The 25,264-nt window shown below is 39.7% G+C and overlaps 1 protein-coding gene and 1 pseudogene across 7 annotated transcripts in view; both read left to right on the top strand.

Moving 5' to 3' along the window:
- FER (FER tyrosine kinase) overlaps positions 1 to 25,264 on the top strand; it is a 452,292-nt gene that overhangs the window by 26,539 nt on the left and 400,489 nt on the right. The window lies entirely within an intron of this gene.
- Positions 17,479 to 18,474, top strand: LOC119619335 (small ribosomal subunit protein RACK1-like; annotated as a pseudogene).

The following is a 25,264-nucleotide window of genomic DNA, read 5'->3' as shown; positions in this document are numbered from 1 at the left end:
TAGCAGCATGATTTGTAATCCTTTGGGTATATACCCAGTAATGGGATGGCTGGGTCAAATGGTATTTCTAGTTCTAGATCCTTGAGGAATCACTACACTGTCTTCCACAATGGTTGAACTAGTTTACAGTCCCACCAACAGTGTAAAAGTGTTCCTATTTCTCCACATCCTCTCCAGCACCTGTTGTTTCCTGACTTTTTACTGATCGCCATTCTAACTGGTGTGAGATGGTATCTCATTGTGGTTTTTATTTGCATTTCTCTGATGGCCAGTGATGATGAGCATTTTTTCATGTGTCTGTTGGCTGCATAAATGTCTTCTTTGACAAGTGTCTGTTTATATCATTCTCCCACTTTTTGATGGGGTTGTTTTTTTCTTGTAAATTTGTTTGAGTTATTTGTGGATTCTGGATATTAGCCCTTTGTCAGATGAGTAGATTGCAAAAATTTTCTCCCATTCTGTAGGTTGCCTGTTCACTCTGCTGGTAGTTTCTTTTGCTGTGCAGAAGCTCTTTAGTTTAATTGGATCTAATTTGTCAATTTTGGCTTTTGTTGCCATTGCTTTTGGTGTTTTAGACATGAAGTCATTTCCCATGCCTGTGTCCTGAATGGTATTGCCTAGGTTTTCTTCTAGGATTTTTATGGTTTTAGATCTAATATTTAAGTCTTTAATCTATCTTGAATTAATTTTTGTATAAAGTGTAAGGAAGGGATACAGTTTCAACTTTCTACATATGGCTAGCCAATTTTCCCAGCACCATTTATTAAATAGGGAATCCTTTCTCCATTTCTTGTTTTTGTCAGGTTTGTCAAAGATCAGATGGTGGTAGATGTGTGGTGTTATTTCTGCGGGTTCTGTTCGGTTCCATTGGTCTATATCTCTGTTTTGGTACCAGTATCATGCTGTTTTGGTTACTGTAGCCTTGTAGTATAGTTTGAAGTCAGGTAGTGTGATGCCTCCAGCTTTGTTCTTTCAGCTTAGGATTATCTTGGCAATGTGGGCTCTTCTTTGGTTCCATATGAACTTTAAAGTAGTTTTTTCCAATTCTGTGAAGAAAGTCATTGGTAGCTTGATGGGGCTGGCATTGAATCTGTAAATTACTTTGGGCAATATGATCATTTTCACGATGTTGATTCTTTCTATCCATGAGCATGGAATGTTCTTCCATTTGTTTGTGTCCTCTTTTATTTCATTGAGCAGTGGTTTGTAGTTCTCCTTGAAGAAGTCCTTCACATCCCTTGTAAGTTGGATTCCTAGGTATTTTATTCTCTTTGAAGCCATTGTGAATGGGAGTTCACTCATGATTTGATCTCTGTTTGTCTGTTATTGGTGTATAAGAATGCTTGTGATTTTTGCACATTGATTTTGTATCCTGAGACTTTGCTGAAGTTGCTTATCAGCTGAAGGAGATTTTGGGCTGAGATGATAGGGTTTTCTAAGTATACAATCATGTCATCTGCAAACAGGGACAATTTGACTTCCTCTTTTCCTAGTTGAATACCCTTTATTTCTTTCTCCTGCTTGATTGCCCTGCCCAGAACTTCCAACTCTATATGGAATAAGAGTGGTGAGAGAGGGCATCCCTGTCTTGTGCCAGTTTTCAAAGGGAGTGCTTGCAGTTTTTGCCCATTCACTATGATATTGACTGTGGGTTTGTCATAAATAGCTCTTAGTATTTTGAGATACGTGCCGTCAATAGCGAATTTATCGAGAGTTTTTAGCATGAAGGGCTGTTGAATTTTGTCAAAGGCCTTTTTTGCATCTATTGAGATAATCATGTGGTTTTTATCTTTGGTTCTGTTTATATGCTGGATTACGTTTATTGATTTGCATATGTTGAACCAGCCTTCCATCCCAGGGATGAAGCCCACTTGATCATGGTGGATAAGCTTTTTGATGTACTACTGGATTCCGTTTGCCATTATTTTATTGAGGATTTTTGCATGGATGTTCATCAGGGATATTGGTCTAAAATTCTCTTTTTTTTATTGTGTCTCTGCCAGGCTTTGGTATCAGGATGATGTTGGCCTCATAAAATGAGTTTGGGAGGATTCCCTCTTTTTCTATTGATTGGAATAATTTCAGAAGGAATGGTACCAGCTCCTCCTTGTACCTCTGGTAGAATTCAGCTGTGAATCCGTCTGTTCCTGTACTTTTTTTGGTTGGTAGGCTATGAATTATTGCATCAATTTCAGAGCCTGCTATTGGTCTATTCAGGGATTCAACTTCTTCCTGGTTTAGTCTTGGGTGGGTGTATGTGTCCAGAAATTTATCCATTTCTTCTAGATTTTCTAGTTTATTTGCGTAGAGGTGTTTATAGTATTCTGTGATGGTAGTTTGTAATTCTGTGGGATTGGTGGTGATATCCCCTTTATCATTTTTTATTGTGTCTATTGAATTCTTCTCTGTTTTGTTTTTTATTAGTCTTGCTAGCGGTCTATCAATATTGTTGATCTTTTCAAAAAACCAGCTCCTGGTTTCATTGATTTTTTGAAGGGATTTTCGTGTCTCTCTCTCCTTCATTTCTGCTCTGATCTTAGTTAGTTATTGCCATCTGCTAGCTTTTGAATGTGTTTTCTCTTGCTTCTCTAGTTCTTTTAATTGTGATGTTAGGGTGTTAATTTTAGATCTTTCCAGCTTTCTCTTGTGGGCATTTAGTGCTGTAAATTTCCCTTTACACACTGGTTTAAATGTGTCCCAGAGATTCTGGTATGTTGTGTCTTTGTTCTCATTGGTTTCAAAGAACATCTTTATTTCTGCCTTCATTTCGTTATGTACCCAGTAGTCATTCAGGAGCAGGTTGTTCAGTTTCTATGTAGTTGAGCAGTTTTGGGTGAGTTTCTTAGTCCTGAGTTCTAGTTTGATTGCACTGTGGTCTGAGAGACAGTTTGTTACAATTTCTGTTCTTTTACATATGCTGAGGAGTGCTTTACTTCCAACTATGTGGTCAATTTTGGAATAAGTGTGATGTGGTGCTGAGAAGAATGTATATTCTGTTGATTTAGGGTGGAGGGTTCTATAGATGTCTATTAGGTCCACTTGGTGCAGAGTTGAGTTCAATTCCTGGATATCCTTGTTGACTTTCTGTCTCGTTGATCTGTCTAATGTTGACAGTGGGATGTTAAAGTCTCCCATTATTGTTGTGTGGGAGTATAAGTCTCTTTGTAGGTCTCTAAGGACTTGCTTTATGAATCTGGGTGCTCCTGTATTGGGTGCATATATATTTAGTATAGTTAGCTCTTCTTGTTGTATTGATCCCTTTACCATTATGATGTAATGGCCTTCTTTTTCTCTTTTGATCTTTGTTGGCTTAAAGTCTGTTTTATCAGAGACTACCCTAGATTGCAACCCCTGCCTTTTTTTGTTTTCCATTTGCTTGGCAGATATTCCTCCATCCCTTTATTTTGAGCCTATGTGTGTCTCTGCATGTGAGATGGGTCTCCTGAATACAGCAAACTGAGGTCTTGACTCTATCCAATTTGCCAGTCTGTGTCTTTTAATTGGATCATTTAGCCCATTTGCATTTAAGGTTAATATTGTTATGTGTGAATTTGATCCTGTCATTATGATTTTAGCTGGTTATTTTGCTCCTTTGTTGATGCAGTTTCTTCCTAGCATCGATGGTCTTTACTATTTGGCATGTTTTTGCAGTGGCTGGTACTGGTTGTTCCTTTCCATGTTTAGTGCTTCCTTCAGAAGCTCTTGTAGGGCAGGCCTGGTAGTGACAAAATCTCTCAGCATTTGCTTGTCTGTAAAGGATTTTATTTATCCTTCACTTATGAAGCTTAGTTTGGCTGGATATGAAATTCTAGGTTGAAATTCTTTTCTTTATGAATGTTGAATATTGGCCCCCACTCTCTTCTGGCTTGTAGAGTTGCTGCTGAGAGATCTGCTGTTAGTCTGATGGGCTTCCCTTTGCGGGTAACCCGATCTTTCTGTCTGGCTGCCCTTAACATTTTTTCCTTCATTTCAACTTTAGTGAATCAGACAATTATGTGTCTTGAAGTTGCTCTTCTCGAGTAGTATCTTTGTGGCGTTCTCTGTATTTCCTGAATTTGAATGCTGGCCTGCCTTGCTAGGTCGGGAAGTTCTCCTGAATAATATCCTGCAGAGTGTTTTCCAACTTGGTTCCATTCTCCCCATCACTTTCAGGTACACCAATCAGACATAGATTTGGTCTTTTCACATAGACCCATATTTCTTGGAGGCTTTGTTTGTTTCTTTTTCTCTTTTTTCTCTACATTTCTCACTTCATTTCATTCATTTGATCTTCAATCACTGATACGCTTTCTTCCAGTTGATCGAATCGACTGCTGAAACTTGTGCATTCATCATGTAGTTCTCGTGCCATGATTTTCAGCTCTATCAGGTCATTTAAGGACTTCTCTACACTGGTTATTCTGGTTAGCCATTCGTCTAATCTTGTTTCAAGATTTTTAACTTCTTTGTGATGGGTTCGAATTTCCTCCTTTAGCTTGGAGAAGTTTGATCGTCTGAAACCTTGTTCTCTCAACTCGTCAAAGTCATTCTCCGTCCAGCTTTGTTCAGTTGCTGGCAAGGAGTTGCATTCCTTTGGATGGGGAGAGGCGCTCTGAGTTTTAGAATTTTCAGCTTTTCTGCTCTGTTTTTTCCCCATCTTTGTGGTTTTATCTCCCTTTGGTCTTTGATGATGGTGACGTGCAGATGGGGTTTTGCTGTGTATGTCCTTTCTGTTTGTTAGTTTTCCTTCTAACAGTCAGGACCCTCAGCTGCAGGTCTGTTGGAGTTTGCTGGAGGTCCACTCCAGACCCTGTTTGCCTGGGTATCAGCAGCGGAGGCTGCAGAAGAGCGAATATTGCTGAACAGCAAATGTTGCTGCCTGATGGTTCCTCTGGAAGCTTCATCTCAGAGGGGTACCCGGCCCTGTGAGGTGTCGGTCTGCCCCTACTGGGAGGTGCCTCCCAGTTAGGCTACTCGGGGTCAGGGACCCACTTGATGAGGCAGTCTGTTTGTTCTCAGATCTCAAACTCTGTGCTGGGAGAACCACTACTCTCCTCAAAGCTGTCAGATAGGGACATTTAAGTCTGTAGAGATTTCTGCTGCCTTTTGTTGGACTATACCCTACCCCTAGAGGTGGAGTCTACAGAGGCAGGCAGGCCTCCTTGAGCTGCGGTGGGCTCCACCCATTTCGAGCTTCCAGGCCGCTTTGTGTACCTACTCAAGCCTCAGCCATGGCGGGTGCCCCTCCCCCAGCCTCGCTGCCACCTAGCAGTCGGATCTCAGACTGCTGTGCTAGCAATGAGCAAGGCTCCATGGGCGTGGGACCCTTCAAGCCAGGCACAGGATATAATATCCTGGTGTGTTTGCTAAGATCGTTGGACAAGTGTAGTAGTGGGGTGGGAGTGACCCAATTTTCCAGGGGCAATCTATCACAGTTTCCCTTGGCTAGGAAAGGGAATACCCTGACCCCTTGCGCTTTGTGGGTGAGGCGATACCTTGCCCTGCTTTGGCTCATGCTCGGTGGGCTGCACCCTCAGTCCTGCACCCACTGGCCGACAAGCCACAGTGAGATGAACCTGGTTTCTCACTTGGAAATGCAGAAATCACCCGTCTTCTGCGTCGCTCACAGTAGGAGCTATAGACTGGAGCTGTTCCTGTTCGGCCATCGTGGAACCCCGCTGCTTGTTTTACCTTCTTTCCTTGCTTTTGCATTTTATAGATTTGGTAGGTTTTCTTTGAGAAGTGTATATGAAATTTGGAACAAGTGTAGCTTTTTTAGGAGGAGATAGGGGTAACTTTTAAGTAGGATATTTACTTTTATTTACTAAGTTTTTCCTTAACTGTTAACTTTAAACTCACGATTAATTGTGCAGGATGTGCAGGTTTATTATATAGATAAACATGTACCGTGGTGGTTTGCTGCACAGATCATCCCATCACCTACGTATTAAGCCCAGCATTCATTAGCTATTCTTCCTGATGCTCTCCCTTTCCCAGCGCCCCTGCTGTCCCATAGGCCCCAGTGGGTATTATTCCCCGCCCTGTGTACATGTGTTCTCATTGTTCAGCTCCCACTTATAAGTAAGAATATGCGGTATTTGGTTTTCTGTTCCAACGTTACTTTGCTGAGAATTATGGCTTCCAACTCCATCCATGTCCTTTCAAAGGACATAATCTCATTCCTTTTTTATGGCTGCATAGTATTCCGTGGTGTGTATGTACACATTTTCTTTATGCATTCCATCATTCATGGCCATTTAGGTTAATTCCATGTCTTTGCTATTGTGATAGTGAGGCAGTGAACATACGCATGCATGTATCTTTATAATAGAATGATTTATATTTCATTGGTTATATACCCAGTAATGGGATTGCTGGGTCAAATGGTATTTCTTTCTCTAGGTCTTTGAGGAATCGCCACACTGTCTTCCACAATGGTTGAACTAATTTACACTACCACCAACAATGTAAAAGCATTCATTTTTCTCCACAACCTCACTAGCATCTGTTGGTTTTTGACTTTTAATAATAGCCATTCTGAGTGGTGTGAGATAGTATCTCATTGTGGTTTTTGTTTGTTTTGCTTTAAGTTCTGGGACACATGTGCAGAACTTTCAGGTTTATTACATAGGTATGTGTGTGCCACAGTGGTTTGCTGCACCTATTGACCCATCCTCTAAGTTCCCTCCCCTCACCTCCTCACCCCGCAACAGGCCCTGGTGTGTTGTTCCCCAACTTGTGTCCATGTGTTCTGATTGTTCACCTCCCACTTATGAGTGAGAACATGTGATGTTTGGTTTTCTGTTCCCGTGTTAGTTTGCTGAAGATGATGGCTTACAACTTCATCCATGTCCCTGCAAAAGATATGATCTCATTCCTTTTTATGGCTGCATAGTATTTCACGGTGTTTATCTACCACATTTTCTTTATCCAGTCTGTCATTGATGGGCCCTTGAGTTGGTTCTGTGACTCTGCTATTTTAAATAGTGCTGCAATAAACATACGTGTGTGTGTGTCTTTATAGTAGAATGATTTATGTCCTTTGGGTGTAGACCCGATAATGGGATTGCTGGGTCAAATCGTATTTCTGGTTCTAGATCCTTGAGGAATCGCCATACTGTCTTCCACAATGGTTGAAGTAATTTACATTCTCATCAACAGTGTGAAAGCATTCCTGTTTCTCCACAACCTCGCCAACATCTATTTTTTCTTGACTTTTTGATAATCACCATTCTGACTGGCATGAGAGGGTATCTCATTGTGGTTTTGATTTGCATTTCTTTAACAATCAGTGGAGCTTTTTTTCATGTTTGTTGGCTACATAATTGTCTTTTTTTGAGATGTGTCGATTCATATCCTTTGCCCACTTTTAAATGGGGTTGTTTTTTTCTTGTAAATTTGTTTTAGTTCCTTGTTAATTTGGATATTAGACTTTTGTCAGATGGGTAGATTGCAAAAATTTTCTCCCATTCTGTAGGTTGCCTATTCACTCTGATGATCGTTTCTTTTGCTGTGCAGAAGCTCTTTAGTTTAACTAGATCCCATGTATCAATTTTGGCTTTTGTTGCAATTGGTTTGCGTTTTCTTCATGAAGTCTTTGCTCATGCCTATGTCCTGAATGATTTTGTTTAGGTTTTCTTCTTAAATTTTTAAGGATTTTGGTTTTAACTTTAAGTCTTTAATCCATCTGTGTTAATTTTTGTATAAGGTGTAAGGGAGTGGTCCAGTTTCAGTTTTCTGTATATGGCTAGCCAGTTTTCCCAGCACTATTTATTGAATAGTAGATCCTTTCCCCATTGCTTGTTTTTGTCAGGTTTGTCAAGGATCAGTTGGTTGTAGATGTGTGGTGTTATTTCTGAGGTCCCTGTCCTGTTCCATTTGCCTGTATGTCTGTTTTGGTACCAGTACTATGAATGAATTTTGAATGAATTAATTGTATCCTCATTACCTGTGAACTTGTCTAGTTATTTTTACTACACTGCAAATTGTTTGAAGGCAGTAATCTAGATTTCATTTATCTTTGTATACTTTACAATTATCTTTCACATGATTCCCTAATAAATGCTTGTTGATTTATATCAATACCTTAAAGAAAACATTTCTGTTAATAATTCTGCTCTCCTTAAATAATTTTAAATATGAGTACTTCAAATGTAGTTTAAAAATAAAAATATAATAGTTGATTTAAAAGCAAACATGTTGTTCATTTGTTTATAGACTTTCAAAGTTTTTATTGATTGTTTTCTCTCAGTGGGAGATCATCATCCGTTAATGTTGTTCCAATAGGCTGGCCAGTCAGGTGCTGTTTCACTTGCATGTAACTTTTATCTTAAACTGAGTTAGAGCCAACCCTTTCAAATAAAGAAAGCATAGGAGAAGTTTTAAATATTATGTCCATAGGTAGTGAAGGTCAGCGTATATTAATTGGTAATGAATGATCTTGTTTTGGTAGCTAAGCTTTGGTGACTGTTCCTTTCTGCGTTTAAGTGCTTGTTAAAAAAGACCTCACTTTGTATTCATGTGAAGTCAGTTTTTTGGTTTGTACTTGCATGCTTAGTGGCTTTTTGTGACTCTGTCTCTGTTTTGCTGTGGCAGCTTAATATTTTATTCAAACACAGTCACTTTATTTGTGACTTATAACTGTCAGTATTGAAGCATGTAAAAGGTAGGAAATACCTTATGATAATTCATCTTGTACTTTAACTGATTAATTATTTTATAGTCTTTATTACTATACACACATATTCTGATAATATAACTTGAACCATAAACTAATTTTGATAGATTTTTATTAGCCAAGGATTGTAAATTCAAGCTGTATTGAATTTCCTTGTAGTTCGTAAGACTATATGTTGGGGGAAGAATGAAGGATTTCCTGTTTCTATTACATAGTATTTATTCATGTATTTCTGATTTTTATAACTTAGCATACTTCCAGTAGTATAGTTGAATCTCCATATCAATGTTAAAATAAAGGAAATAAATGAATATTTTCAACCATAAAACATAATCCTGTTAAAAAATAAATTGCCCTCACAATTTAGGCAATTTATTACAAATTACAAAAAAGCAAATATTTAAAACTAATTAAATTTCATGTTATGTAAAAACAATATTTCCATCTTTGTACTTGGAGAATGTAAAAGTTGCCAGTTGTGGAGGCAAAAGTTGAAAAACAGGAGACATTTTATACAGATACTTGCATATACCCTTATATTCATAAGAAATACTGTGGGAATGCTATTATCCTTCCAAGGAAACTAGTTATCTGTTTTACATTTTGCTATTTAATAACTTCCATTTCTGTTTAAAGACTATGTATTTATAGATTTATGTAAATTAAACTTATGATTTTAGAAAATAGCAATATTAATGGTTTTTTAAAAAAGTTTTAAATCACTATTTATGTGAATGGAAAACTCAACATGTAAGCACTTACTTAATCCTAAATACCAAATTAAATAATATTAAATAAGATAGATTTAAATAAATCTAAATAGTCGATATTTGAGTAGGATTTTTACTAGTTTTACTTTCTAAAAATATACTTTTTAAAAGTAGATACTGTTGCTAATAACATGTATGCACTTTTGTATAATATTCTGTTTCTGCCTGATTTATACTTACTATCCAGGAAATTATAGAACTATTGTTTAAAAATCTCATTTTATTGACCTCTTCATGCTGGGCATATTGGCCTATGCCTGTAATCCCAGCACTTTGGGAGGCTAAGGTGGGAGGATTGCTTGAGGCCAGGAGTTGGAGACCAGCCTGGGATTGTTGTTGTTGTTGTTGTTGTTTTAACTGGTGAATTTGGAAAGATCTTTATAGTTCTAAATTGTAGTTCTTTGTCAGATATATGGCTTGCAGATGTGGCTCGCAGATATGCCTTGCAGGTATTTGCTCCCAATCTGTAGCTGGTCTTATTCTTATTTTTATTTTTATATAATAGAATTTTTTTAGGACAGTTTTAAGTTCACAGCAAAGTTTGGAGGAAGGTATAGGTTTCTCACATACTTCCACCCCTTACACATCCTCTATTAGCAATATTTCTCACCAGAGTGGTATATTCGTTTACAATTGATGAACCTACACTGATATGTCATTATCCCCCAAAGACTATAGTTTACATTAGGATTCACTCGGCGTTGTACATTTTATGGGTTTGAAAAAATATACAGTGACATGTATCCACCATTATAGCATCATAGAGGGTAATTTCTCTGTCCTAAAAATCCTCTGTGCTCCAACTATTCATTTCTGTCTTCCCTCTAAACCCTGGCAATCACTGATCTTTTTACTGTTGTATTAGTCCATTTTCACACTGCTGATAAAGACATACTCGAGACTGGGAATTTTACAAAAGAAAGAGGTTTATTGGACTTATAGTTCTACATGACTGGGGAGGCCTCACAATCATGGTGGAAGGCAAAGAGGAGCAAGTCACATCTTACATGGATGGCAGCAGGCAAAGAGAGAACTTGTGTGGAGAAACTCCCGTTTTTAAAACCATCAGATCTCGTGAGACCCATTCACTGTCACGAGAATAGCAAGGGAAAGACCCACCCCCATGATTCAGTCATCTCCCACAGGGTCCCGCCCACAACACGTGGGAATTCTGGGAGCTACAAGATGAGATTTGGGTGGGGAAACAGAGCCAAATCATATCAACTGTCTTCATAGAAAGGCTTTTTCAGAATGTCATATAGTTATAATTGTGCCATATATAGCCTTTTCTGATAGACTTCCTTCATTTAGCAAGGTGCATTTAAATTTCTACATGTTTTTTCATGGTTTGATAGTTCAGTTCTTTTTAGTGCTGAATAATATTCCATTTTTTGTATTTACCACAGTTCATCTATTCACCTATTGAAAGACATCTTGATTGCTTCCAAGTTTTGGCAATTATAAATAAATCTGCTGTAAACATTGATGTTCAACGTTCAGATTTTTGTGTGGATATAAAATTTCAACCCTTTCCATACCAAGGACTTATGGGGCATTTAATTTAATCATAGTTAATATGATTGCATTTTGTATGGTAAGAGTACGTTTAGTTTTGTAAGAAACTGCCAAACTGTCTTCGAAAGTGTCCAAACTGTCTTCCAAAATGGCTATACCATTTTGCATTCTTACCAGCAATAAATGAGAGTTCCTGTTGCTTGACGTGCTCACCAGCATTAACAGTGTCCCGGATTTTGGCTGTTCTGATAAATGTGAGGTGGTATCTCAATGTTGTTTTAATGTGCATTTCCTGGAAGTCATGTGATGTGGAGCATCTTTTCATATGCTTATTTTCCGTCTGTGTATTTTTTTTTTTTTCCCCAGACAGAGTCTCGCTCTATCTTCGCCCAGGCTGGAGTGCAGTGGCGGGATCTTGGCTCACTGTAAACTCCGTCTTCCAGGTTCATGCCATTCTCCTGCCTCAGCCTCCCAAGTAGCTAAGATTACAGGCACACACCACCATGCCCGGCTAATTTTTCTATTTTTTTTCTAGTAGAGATGGGGTTTCACTATGTTGGTCAGGCTGGTCTTGAACTCCTGACCTCGTGATCCGCCCGCCTCAGCCTCCCAAAGTGCTGGGATTATAGACGTGAGCCACTGCGCCCGGCCAAGTCCGTGTATATTCTTTGGTGAGTTGTCTGTTAAGGTCTGTGGCCCATTTTTAAATTGGGTTGTTTTCTTATTATTCTTTGTATATTTTGGATAACAGTCCTTTATTGGAGATATCTGTTATAAATATATTTTACCAGTTTGTGGTCTGTCTTTTCATTCTCTTGACAGTGTGTTTCAAAGAGCAGAAAATGTAATTTTAATGAAGTTCAGCTTATTCTTTCCTTCATGGATTGTGCCTTTGGTGTTAAATCTCAAAAGTCATACTCAAACTCAAGGGAATCTAAATTTTCTCCATGTTGTCCTCTAGGAGTTTTACTTTTGCATTTTACATTTGAGTTAATTTTTGTGAAGTGTGTAAGATCTGTGTCTAGGCTCTTTTTTTTTTTTTTTGCAAGTGGATGTCCAATTGTTCTAGCACCGTTATGTTGAAAAGACTATCTTTTCTTGGTTGTATTGCTTTCTTTATCAAAGAACAGTTGACTGCATTTTTTATTGGTCTATTTCTGTACTCTGTTCTCTTCTATTGATCTGTTTGTTCTTTTGCTCATACCACACTTGCCTTGATTACTGTAACTTTATTGTAAGTCTTGAAATTGGGCAGTGTCAGTCCTCCAACTTGATTCTTCTCCTTTAATGCTGTGTTGGCTATTCTGGGTCTTTTGCCAGAATCTATTTATTGATATCCACAAAATAACTTGATAAGATTTTGATTGGGATTAAATTGAATCTGTAAATGAAATTGGGAAGAATTGACATTTTCACAGTATTGACTCTTCTTGTCCATGCACATGGAGTATCTCTTCATTTATTTAGTTCTTTGATTTCTTTAATCAGAAATGTGTTTTTCTTGTGTTCATCTTGAACACATTTCGTTAGATTTATATGTAAATGTAAGTATGTCATTTTGGAGGCTACAAATATAAATGGTATTGTGTTTTTACTTTCAAATTGTACTTATTCATTGCTGGTATATAGGAAAGCAATTGACTTTTGTGTATTAGCCTTGAAGCCTGCCATTGCTGTAATTGCTTATTAGTTCAAGGAGTTCTTTGGGTCAATTCTTTCAGGTTTTCTACACAGACAATCTTGTCATCTGTGAACAAACACAGTTTTATTTTATTTTTCCTGATCAGTACACTTTTAATGTCTCCTTCCTATCTTATTGCATTAGTAGGACTTCCAGTAAGATGTTGAGAAGGAGAGGTGACAGGGGACAGCCTTGCCTTGTTCCGGATTTTAGTAGGATCAAAATAATAAAATACTAATTACCACCTCCATCCTTTGTACCATTGCTGTTATTTATTTCACTTATAGATAAACATACATAAGCATATATCTATATACACACACATGAGCATACATAATCGAATATATTGTTGCTGCTATTTTGAACAAATACTTATGTGTTAGATCGAGAGTAAGAAAAACAAGTGTTCTTTAAATCCTACCTTCACTTGCTCATCTCCAGTGCTTTTCTTTATATAGATGTCAGTTTCTGACCTCTATCATTTTTCTTCCCCCTGAAGAACTTTTCTTTTGGACATTTCTTGCAAGTTGGGTCTACTGGCAACAAATTCCCTCAATTTTTATGTTTGAGAAACTATTTCTCTTTCACTTTTGAAGGATAATTCTGCAAGATACATAATTCTAGGTTGGTGTGTTGTTTTTAAATTTTTTACTTTTTATCTTAAGATTTTAAATAATTCACTTCACTCTCTTATATAGTTTTGGAGGTAACGTCAATGTAATTATTCTCTTTGCTTTTTGATAGGTAATGTCTTTTTTCCACTGGCTTCTTTCAGGATTTTTTCTTTATCTTTTATTTTCTGTAGTTTGAATTGTGATATGCCTAGATGTAGTTTTTTTGTTGTTGTTGTTTGTTTGTTTTTTAATCATTATCCTGCTTGGAGTTTTCTGAGCTTTTTAGATTGATTGTTTAGTACTTGACATTGTTTTGGTGAAATTGTCATTTATTGTTGTTTCAAATATTTTTTCCGTTCCTTTCTCTCATTCTTCTTTTGGCATTCCCATTACATGTATGTTACACCTTTTATAGTTATCCCACAGTTTTTGTGCATTCTGCTCTGTATTTTTTCAGTCTTTTTTCTGTTTGCTTTGTAGTTTTTTTTTAGGTATCTATTGGGATATCCTCTAGATTTCCTCAGCTGTGTCCAGTCTACTAGACTGAGCCTATCAACTTAATTGAACTGCATTCTTCATTTCTGTTACAGTGTTTTTGATCTCTAGTGTTTCTTTTTGGTTCTGTCTTATAATTTCCATTTCTCTGCTTACATTGCCTATCTGTTCTTTTATGCAGTCTATTTTATCCATTAGAACCCTTAGCATATTAATTATAGTTGTTTTTAGTAATCGATCTGATAATTCTCACATCGTTTGCCATGTCTGAGTCTGGTTCTTATACTAGCTCTCTTTCTTCAGACTGTGTTTTTTTGTTTGTTTGAGATGGAGTCTCACTCTGTCACCCAAGCTGGAGTGCAGTGGTATGATCTTGGCATACAGCAACCTCTGCTTCCTGGGTTCAAGCGATTGTCCTGCCTCAGCCTCCCAAGTAGCTGGGATTACAGGTGCCTGCTACCACGCCTGGCCAATTTTTGTATTTTTAGTAGAGATGGCGTTTCACCATGTTGGCCAGGCTGGTCTTGAACTCCTGACCTCAGGTGATCCACCTGCCTTAGCCTCCCAAAGTGCTGGGATTATAGGCATGAGCCACCATGCCCAGCCTAGACTGTGTTTTTTTGCCTTTTGGTATGCCATATAAATTTTTCTGGATAGCTGAAGCTGATGTCTTGGGTAAAAGGAGCTGCTTTGTAAATAGGCCTTTAGTAATGTGGCAGTAAGGTATTGGGCGATAGGAAGCATTCTACAGTCCAATGATTAGATCTCAGTCCTTTAATGAGTCTCTGTGTCTCTGGGTGTGACTTTCACAGATGTTTGTTAAAACTATCCCCTGCCTCCCAAGGTAAGACAGCGTGGCTAGTATGGGCTGCAATTGGTATTTCCTATTTCCCTTCCTATAAGTTAGTTAGGCTCTGATAAAACCCCAGCAGGCTCTGACTAAATAGTTTCTCCTGAGGGAAAGATCTTATTAAGAACAGAATGTTCTAGCTTATTTAAAAATGATTTTGCTTCCCGCTCCCTGTCAGAAGTAGTAGGTTTTTTTGTTTTGTTTTGTTTTGTTTTTTTACCACCACCCTGTAATACATACTGTGAGAACCATATTGATTTACTGGAGGTGAAATTAGTAAGAGTATGAAGGCTCTTCTATGACTGAGTCCCCCTGACATGTTTAAGTTTCCCACTTGTTGGCACTGAGCCTTCAGCAGTTTGTCAGTTACAGTTCAGTTTTTCCTACCCTGCACTGGTTCCTGCTGAGTTTTCTGCTTCAGTATGATGGGATTCTTTGCAGTCACCTGTTTCTCCAATTTATGGGGCAGGGGTTTGCCATGTGACTTCATTTCTCTTACTGATCTGAGAAGAGTTGTAGATTTTTCAGTTTGTTTAGCTTTTCTTGTTGGTAGGATGGCCTAGTGATTTCCAAGTATTTTTTTTTTCTTTTTTTTTTTTTTTTAGAGATGAGCTCTTGCTATGTTGCCCAAGCTGGACTTGAACTCCTGGCCTTAAGTGATCCTCCCCCCTCAACCTCCTGCATAGACCAATTTTCTTACATGCCCACTAGAAGCCAGAAGTTGCAACTTGTTTTCATCTTGTTCACATGAGCAAAATATTTTACTTTTGATGAGGTCTATTTTATTCATTTTTTTCGTTTTTGGATTGTGGTTTTGGTGTCAAATCTAAGAACTCTGCCTAGCTTTAGATCTTAAAGATTTCCTCCTGTATTTTTTTCTCTAAATGTTAGCAGCTTTAAGCAGCTTTATGTTTACATTTAAGTCCATAATCCTTTTGAGTTAAATTTTTGTTTTCTTTTTATTTTTTTGGTAGAGATGGGGTTGCGCTTTGTTGCCCAGGCTGATCTTGAACTCCTGGGCTCAAGCAATATGCCTGCTTTGGCCTCCCAAAGTGCTGGGGTTACAGGTGTGAGCCACTTTGCCAGGGCTGAGTTAAATTTTGTAACAGTTGTCAGTCAAGGTTCTTTTTTCTTTTATGCCAATAGATGCCTAATTGCCCCTGTACTGTTTGTTGAAAAGGCTATTCTTCTTCTATTGGATTACTATTAGCCCTTTGTCAAAAATAAGTTGAACATATTTGTGTTGGTTATTTCTGGATTCTCTGTTTCATTGATCTGTTGTCTGTCTTCGACTAATAGCACACTGTCTTGATTTCTGTAGCTATACAGCAGGCTGGACCATATTTCTTTGAATTATCTTTCAGTCTGGCTCTCTTTCTCTTCTCCTTGCACTCTGATGATACAAATGTTGGATCTTTTGTTGTTGTCCCACAGGTCTGTGAGGCTTTCTTAATTTTTTCTGTCTGTTTTTTTCTGGGTTGTTTGGATTGGGTGAATTCTGTTGTTCTGTCCATAAGCTCATTGATTGTATCCTGTGTCATCTTCACTCTGCTACTGAGCCTATCTAGCTTGTCTTTTGTTATTGCATTTCTTAGTTACATAGTTTTCATCTGGTTGCTTTTATAACTGTATTTCCTTGCTTAGATCTTCTATTTTTACATTTGTTTTAAGAGAATTTATAAATGATTGTCGAAGCATTTTTATGATGGTTGTTTTACAGTTCTTGTCAGATAATTTCAACAGCTGATTCATCTAGGTGTTTGCATTGGTTGATTGTCTTTTCTCATTCAAGTTATAGTTTTTCTTGGTTTTTGGTGTGACAGGTGATTTCCATTTGAAACTTAAATATTTTGTCTAATATGTTAGGAGATTCTGAGGACTAGTTCAACCTTTTATTTTCACAAGCAATCATCCTGTTTAGGTTTATCATGAAGGTGTTAGCCTATATTTTTGTGGGTTGTGGTTCCAATGATAGTTTAATTTTGAGTCTGCACTGTTGTTTTTGTTGGCTTCTTGTATCTGGTGGCACTAGGGCTCTCACTGATCTCTGGTGGTGCTGCCTGAAGGAGTAGGAGATTCATTCTTATGCTGAGTTAGTGTATATCTATTGCTGGGGAAGGGATGGGCTGGGATTTCCTTACCATGCTCCCTGCTACCCTGATGTCTCTGGACAGGGGAGGAGAGTCTTGGACCTGTGAAGAACAAGAGGCTTCCTGAGATTGGATATCTAGCAAAACTGGGTTTTGCTTGCCAGTTCCGACTGCCTGTTCTGATGTCTCTGGATAGAGAAGGAGATCCTCAGACCTGTGAAGACCAAGGTTCTTGACTGGGCTGCTTGTGGAGACAGAAGTTCCTGAGCAGGCCCCCTCTCTTCTGGTTCTTCGTGCCTGCCTTTGTTTCTCTTGATGGAAAAGAGGAATCTCGAATTGCCATCACTGTGACTGAGCAGATGACCCTTTGTGGCACCCTTAGGGCCCCAACTGCTGGGTAACCCAGATCACTGCTACTCCACAGTTCCTGGACATGATCCTGTCCACCTCTCAAGACAAGAGCATCATTATGTAGAAACTGAGCAGGGAAGATACCAACTATGGCATCCCACAACATGCTATGTGTGGTCACTCCCACTTTCTTAGTGACTTGGTCATTTCCTCAGATGGTCAGATTGTCCTGTCAGGCTCCTTGGATGGAACCCCGTGCCTCTGGGATTTCACAATGGGCATTACCATGAGACAGTTTGTTGGCCATACAAGGACATGCCGAATGTGGCCTCCCCTGACAACCAGCAGATTGCCTGTGGCTCATGAGATAAAACCATCAAGTTATAGAATACCCTGGGTGCCGAGACCAACTCAGTCGTGGAGACCCTAACCCAGTGGCGCTAGAGGAATTAAAGACACACACACAGAAATATAGCATGTGGAGTGGGAAATCAGGGGTCTCACAGCCTTCAGAGCTGAGAGCCCGGAACAGAGATTTACCCACATATTTATTGACAGCAAGCCAGTGATAAGCATTGTTTCTATAGATTATAGATTTACTAAAAGTATTCCTTATGGGAAACAAAGGAATGGGCTGAAACAAAGGGATGGGCTCTGGCTAGTCATCTGCAGGAGGAACAAGTCCCTAAGGCACAGATCGCTCGTGCTATTGTTTGTGGCTTAGGAACACCTGAAGCGGTTTTCCATCCTGGGTGGGCCAGGCGTTCCTTGCACTCATTCCAGTAAACTGACAGCCTTCCAGGGCATTGTGGCCACCATGAACACATCACAGTGCTGCAGAGATTTTGTTTATGGCCAGTTTTGGGGCCAGTTTATGGCCAGATTTGGGGGCCTGTTCCCAACACCTGGGTATGTGCAGATACACTGTCTAGTATGAGAGTCACAGAGTGGGTGTCTTGTGTTCGCTTCTTGCCTAACAGCAGCAACCCTATCACTGTCTCCTGTAGCTGGTACAAGCTGGTCAAGGTATGGAATCTGGCTAACTGCAAGCTGAAGACTAACCACATTGGCCACACAGATTATCTGAACACTGTGACTGTCTCTCCGGATGGATCCCTCTGTGTATCTGGAGGCAAGGATGGCCAGGCCATGCTATGGGATCTCAATGAAGGCAAACACCTTTATATTGCTAGATGGTGGGGGCATTATCAACACCCTATGCTTCAGTACCAACTGCTACTGACTCTGTGTTATCATGGGCCCCAGCATCAAGATCTGGGACTTATCATCGTAGATGAACTGAAGCAAGAAGTTATCAGTACTGGCAGCAAGGCAGAACTGCCTCAGTGTACCTCCCTGGCCTGGTCTGTTGATGGTCATTTGTTTGCTGGCTACACAGACAACCTGGTGTGAGTGTGGCAGGTGACATGGGCACCTGCTAGAAGTTTATGACGGAGCTTTAGAAATTAAAAAATGAGCAAACTGGAAAAAAAAAAAAAAAAGGAGGGGAGTCTCAGGCCTCATGGTGAAGGAGAGTGTTTCCACTGGCTATTTGTTTTTGTTGAGGTTCCTGATTAATCTCTCTTGCTGGTGGTGTCTGGCTTCCTTGGTATTTGTCAGAGGGACACCTGTTCTATTCTGGGAGGAATTGGCCTACATGGGCTGCCTTCTGCTGCTAGGCTGTGCCTGGGAAAAACCAGGTCTGGGTGGCTTTCTTCACTTGGGTGAGGTAGGCGTAAGACATCCTGCCTCTGTGCTGTTCTTCTAGTTGTAGGGTTTCAAAGGAGTTTACCTTCTTCTTTCCATCTTCCAGAGTTCTTTAGTTGTCCCTTGTATTATTTGTTTATATTTGTGCTTATTGGGGATTAACTGGGAAAAATGGTCTATGCTATCTTGTCTGGACCACAAGCTGGGTTTTCCTTCTAATTTCAGTTTCTGTGGCATGTGAGTGTGGAGGTAAATGAGTGGAGAGATACTGGCTGGGGTTGAGTTTGGCTTTGTTGGAGGCCCTGAGATTTACTCACTTTTTAAAGAGTTCCTTTAACATCCTGTATGCCTGGACTTAAATTTCATTCACCAGTTCGTCACAGAGCTCTGGAAAATTGTAAGCCAGTGCTGTCCTCCCTATGTTTTCTAAAGCCCTATGCTGATACAGAGGGACTTTTCTCTTTAGATATTTTTAGATATTTTCTTGACTTTCCCTAGTTTGGCCTATTCATTCTCTGCCTGCTTCTTTTCATATTGGAGTATCCAGTGTGAAATCTCAGGATTTTGTTAACTTTTCTTTGCCAGAATATCTTTTGGACTGGTTGGGGTAGTACTGGACTCACTAAAACCATGCTGTGAAACTTATGGAGTAAGGTTGTACTTCTTTATTTGTTGGTGATATGTTTAAATTTTTGGTTTTTGTTTTTTCTTTTGAGACGGAATCTCGCTCCGTCGCCCAGGCTGGAGTGCAGTGGTGCGATCTGGGCTCACTGCAAGCTCTGCCTTCCGGGTTCACGTAATTCTCCTGTCTCAGCCTCCCAAGCAGCTGGGACTATAGGCGCCCGCTACCATGCCCGGCTAATTTTTGTATGTTTAGTGGAGATGAGGTTTCACCGTGTTAGCCAGGATGGTCTCGATCTCCTGACCTTGTGATCCACCCACTCGGCCTCCCAAAGTGCTGGGATTACAGGCGTGAGCCACCGCACCTGGCCAAATTTTTGTTTTTTCTTAAACACTATTTTCTTTTTCCATTATTAGTCAGTAGGAGCTTTTGAAGTACTGCTTGGTGATGAGATTTTTGCAGTTTTTACATCTTCCTCTGACTTTTGACATTGCTAATGATGGTGGTGGCAGCCTGTCTGGAGCAGCTGCTGTGGAGACGCCAGCTGTGGCTGGGGAGGTGTGGCCAGGGCTCTGCACTCCGTAGAGCCCGCAGGGGCTGGGAACAGGCGGGAGCTTTGTGCTCCTGGGTGCAGCTGCAGCTGCCCAGTTGCAACTTGGGTCCCAGGAAGCCCCCTGCCCCTGCAGGTTTGAAAGTGTCTGCTCTCGCTCCCTGGCCTCTCCCTGCTCCTGGCGCCTGCTTCAGGGGGAAGCAAAGTTGTGGCCAAGCCCAGACACGTTTGCAACCTGGCCGGGTATATGTGTGCTCAGAGTGGTGCTGACCTGCCAGCCCCTTGCCACCGTGGTCCCCTCTGGACTTTGGGTAACAATAAGGATGGAAGGAGGGGCTGCAGGGGCTGAAGGCAGCTTGGCACTGGCCTATAGACACCTCTTGGCACAGTCAGTTTGGGTGCCGTGGATGGCATGTTAAAGGCAGACAGGTTCCTAGGCAAAAAGGGGTGGGTCCCTGGTGAAACCTTACCTCAGGCCAGGGATGGCCTGAAGCCTGCGGGCTGGGCTGCCAGTTCCAGGTGAAGTCCATGGCCCAGAGTGAGAACTTCATTGATGACCGTTTGGCAAATTTGATGGTGCTTTTTCCAGGCGCACCGTGGCTGCCCATGGAGGAATCAGTATGCAGTTCCCTGATTCTGAGCACATAAAATCCAGGCTCAGCTAGACACACATTCATCCAGATGACCTGCTTGCAGAAAGGAGCTACTTCCCTTCTGAGTTCAACACACACTGGGATAACCTGCCTGCAGAAAGGACCTACCCACTTCGGATCTCCTGAGAGCTATTCTTTCGCTCAGTGAAGCTCCTCTCTGCCTTGCTCATCCTCCTGTTGTCTGCATACCTCATTCTTTCTGGACGTGGGACAAGTGCTTGGGACCCACCGAATGGTGGGCTAAAAGAGCTGTAACACAAACACAGTGGAAACATGCCCTCCGGTTGCCACGTTGCGTGCGACGAGAGAGAGAGAAGATCTGTGGCCCTTCTGGGAGCCCAGACCTTGGGACTCCCTGAGCCAGGGCTGTGACACCCTGTAACACCCTCTTTGGGACTCTGTGGTTCCTGGTGTCTCTGAGCTTTCTGGTGCCATTGTGTTTCCCCTGTCCAGATGCTACTGAAGCTACGTGTGGTATGTCTGGTCCAACTGCAGCCTTGAACAGAGCCAGCACGTGTGCTGGTGCCTGGAGCTGCCTGTCCTGCCGCAGCTGGTGTGCCTGGCTGTGCGCAGTGGACAGATCCCACACTTGCTCACTCACACACCCCTTGCTGCTCCGTGCCTGTCTCACCCTTGGCAGGTGTGGGATCCAGGCCAGTAGTGTTAGCCAGTGCAGCCTGCCAGGCTGAGTGGATGGAATGACTTCAGCAGGCACAAGCAAAACCCAAGCAGAGGCACCACTGGTCACGGAGGTTTCTGGCTGGCAGAGCGACACCCTAAGGATCCTGCGACATTAATACCTTTTTTTCTTTTTTTTTTTTCCTCCTGACACCTGTGACTCTTCCAGGCCCCTGTTATCTTTTTGCTTACTTAATTTCTATCCTTTGGTTGGTTTCTCCTCCTTTCAATCTTGGATTGACAGGTTCTCATGGATTTTATCCTTCACTCTCTGCTTTTCTGTCAACATTCAGTGTGTTGGTTCCATCTGTCACCTTTAAGTAATTGACTCTCAAGTTTGGATTTTTAACTTTAATATTTTACCTAAAGGTAAAATTTCCAGCTGAAATGATTATAGTTTACTTGAAGTAGCTCCATATTCTTGTTCTTTCATTTCTATTGATACTGTCATGATTATTTATTTCTAAAGCCTTAAAAATTTCATTGAATTGTCTCTTTTTCGTTCACTAAATCCATTCACTAGGTCAAGAATCTTCCATTTTAATTCTCATTGACATTTTCAATTCTAGATCTTCATTTCTCAAGCTATATTGCTATAATGGCTGCTTCTGTCTTATTAGCTGCCAAATCAAAATCTGTCTTTATGTCTCTTTGTCCTTCTTTTAATTGAACTATAACATACACACAGGAAAGTATACAAATCATAAGTGCTCAGCTTGATGACTTTTCACAAACTGAATGTACTTGTGCAACTAGCACCAACAAATTAATCTTTTTAAACTATTGTGTTCATGATCTTGGTTTTCAAAAATTGTAATCTTGTGTTAACAAAAATTAATTTAAGGAGTTTGGGCTTTATTAGTTTCTTGAGCAGAGGACTAGCAGAAGATAAATTGGCATGTCATCTCCCACTACTTGTCACATAGAGTTTAATTTTGGAGACATTTGCTATTTTAACTCACTTTTTTTTTTGGCCCTATGCTTCCCTATTTCCTGAAATACATTTCCCGTTTGACTTTTTATAGTCTAAATCATGGTCATTATTTCAGTTCTAATTCATATCTTGCCATTTCTAAGAAATTTTCTGGGTGATTCCAGCTTTAATTAACTTGCAGTAGTATTTGCAATACAACAACAAAAACCTAGGAGATATCTGAAATATCTACCAACAGGAATTTCTCCTTCTCCTTCTCCTTCTCCTTCTCCTTCTCCTTCTCCTTCTCCTTCTCCTTCTCCTTCTCCTTCTCCTTCTCCTTCTCCTTCTCCTTCTCCTTCTCCTTCTCCTTCTCCTTCTCCTTCTCCTTCTTCTTCTTCTTCTTCTTCTTCTTCTTCTTCTTCTTCTTCTTCTTCTTCTTCTTCTTCTTCTCCTTCTTCTCCTCCTCCTCCTTCTTCTCCTTCTCCTCCTTCTCCTCCTTCTCCTCCTTCTCCTCCTTCTCCTTCTTTTTTTTTTTTTTTAAAGACAGTGTCTCATTTTGTTGCCCTAGCTGGAGTGTAGTGACACAATCTTGGCTCACTGCAACCTCCACTTCCCAGGTTCAAGTGAGTCTTATGTCTCAGATTCCCAAGTAGCTAGGACTGACTACAGGTGTGTGCCACCATACCCAGCCAATTTTTGTATTTTTAGTAGAGATGGGGTTTTGCCATGTTGGACAGGCTGGTCTTGAGCTCCTGACCTCAAGTGATCCACTTGCCTCAGCCTCCCAAAGTGCTGGGATTACAGGTGTGAAGCACCACATCTGGCCCACCAGCAGGAATTTTTGATGAGAGAAAGGTAAACATTGTTATCACAATGCGTTTAGTAGCAGAAGTGATATTTTTCCAAGTTGCAGAATAAAATGAACCACAATATTAGATACAGTTTTTTTAAAAAATGTAAAGTATTCGTTGGGTGCAACGGATTGTGCCTGTAGTTTCAGCTACTTGGAAGGCCGAGGTGGGAGGATTGCTTGAGGCCAAGAGTTTGAGGCGGCAGTGTGCTATTATTGTGCCTGTGAATAGCCACTGCACTCCAGCCTGGACAACACAGGAAGATCCCATCTTAAAAAACTGTATGTGTACATATTTGCATACACACACACACTCTTACATACATATACATATGTGATTTTTTTTCTCTATTTGGAAAACCCTAATTCTTACCATGTCTTCAAATAAGGTTATTGAAGTTAGAGAAGCAAAGCCCTTGCTTTTCTGTGTAGCTTAGAGGATATCAGCTGAATTAAGAAATTCACCTCTGGTATGGATGAACTAGAATGAAAAATAAAAGGTGTTTTTTTTTTTTTTTTTCATTTCTTCTCACTGACTCTGAAAGATTTTACTGCCTGAAATTCTAGGAAATGGTGGGGGGTGGGCAAAATAAATTCTACCATCATTTTCAGGATTTATAATAAACAGGGTATTTTGAGGAAGCTTATGCCAACTGATCTTTAGATGATTATAAGTTATGCTGTAGTAATTTTTTAAACAACTTTTTTGAGCTATAGTTACAACCAAAGAATTCAGCCATTGAAACCGTACAATTTAATTGTTTTTAGTACGTTTACAGTTATGCAGGCACTACTACAATCAATGATTTTCATCACTACAAAAAGAAATCCAGTACCCACTAATGGTCATTCCTAATTTCACCCCACATTTGCCAGCCCTGGTCAACCAGTAATCTACTTTATAGATTTGCCTATTTTGAGAATTTCATATTAATGAAATCATACCGTGTGATCTTTTGGGTCTGGTTTATTTGACCTAGTAAAACATTTTCAAGGTTCATGCATGTTGTAGCTTGTATCAATACTTCCTTTTATTGCCAAGTAATATTCCATTGTATGAATGTTATCCCATTTTATTTATCTGTTCACCTGTTGATGTATATTTGGGTTCGTTCTACTTTGTAGCTAATGTGAATAATGTTGCTTCAAACATTCATATGCAAGTTTTTGCATAGACATATGTTTTCATTTCTGTCGGGTATATACCTGGGAGGTGAATTTCTGGGTCATATGCTAACTCTATGTTTTACCTTTTGAGGAACTGCCAAACTCTTTTCCACAGTGGTTGCACCATTTAATGTTTCAGCTAGCAAGGGATGAAGATTCCATTCTCTTCAGTGCTAAACTATTTGTCTGTCTTTTTTGATTAGAGATATTCTAGTGGTGTGAAATAGTTATCTCATTATAGTTCTGATTTGAATTTTCCTGATAGCTAATGATATTGAATATCTTTTCATGAGCATATTGGACATTTCTACATTTTTCTTAGAGAATTGTCCATTCAAATCCTTTGTCCATTTCTTTTGTTGGTTTTTCTTATTATTGAGTTGTAAAAATTCTTTATGTCCTCCATCCAGAAGTTCCTTATCATATATATATATGATTTACATATATATATGATTTGTAAATATTTTCTCCCATTCTGTAGGTTGTCTTTTCACTTTCTTGATGGTGTCTTTTGAAGCATAGAAGTTTTAAATTTTGATGAAATCCAAGTAATGTATTTTTATTTTTGTCATTTGTGCTTTTGTTGTTGTATCTAAGAAACCATTGCCGAAGCCAAGGTCACAAAAATTTACTTGTATGTGTTATTCTGAGAGTTTTATAGTTTTAGCTCTGATATTTAGGTGTGTCATCCATTAACAGTTAATGTTTGGTGTGCGATCTAAGGAAGACATCCTGCTTCATTGTTTTGCGTGTGGAAATTCAGTTGTCCCAGAACCAGTTGTTGAAAAGACTTTTCTTGGTACCCTTGTAGAAAATCACTTTACCATAAATGTGAAGATTTATATTTGGCCCCTCTAGTCTATTCCATTGATTTCTGTTTGTCCATATGCCATTACCATAGTATCTTGATCACTGTAGCTTTTTAGTAGGTTTGAAATCAGAAAGTGTGAAGCTTCCAATTTTGTGCCTCTTTTCAAGTTATTGTGTGTTATTTTGGCACCCTTACTTTTCTATATAGATTTTAGGATAGCTTGTCAATTTCTGTAAGAAATCTAGCTGAGATATTAATATGGATTATGTTATATTTCTGGATCAAATT

The sequence above is a fragment of the Chlorocebus sabaeus genome, chromosome 23, assembly GCF_047675955.1.
Source record: "Chlorocebus sabaeus isolate Y175 chromosome 23, mChlSab1.0.hap1, whole genome shotgun sequence".
Classification (NCBI taxonomy): Eukaryota; Metazoa; Chordata; class Mammalia; order Primates; family Cercopithecidae; genus Chlorocebus; species Chlorocebus sabaeus.
This window is presented reverse-complemented; position numbering and strand designations above follow the sequence as displayed.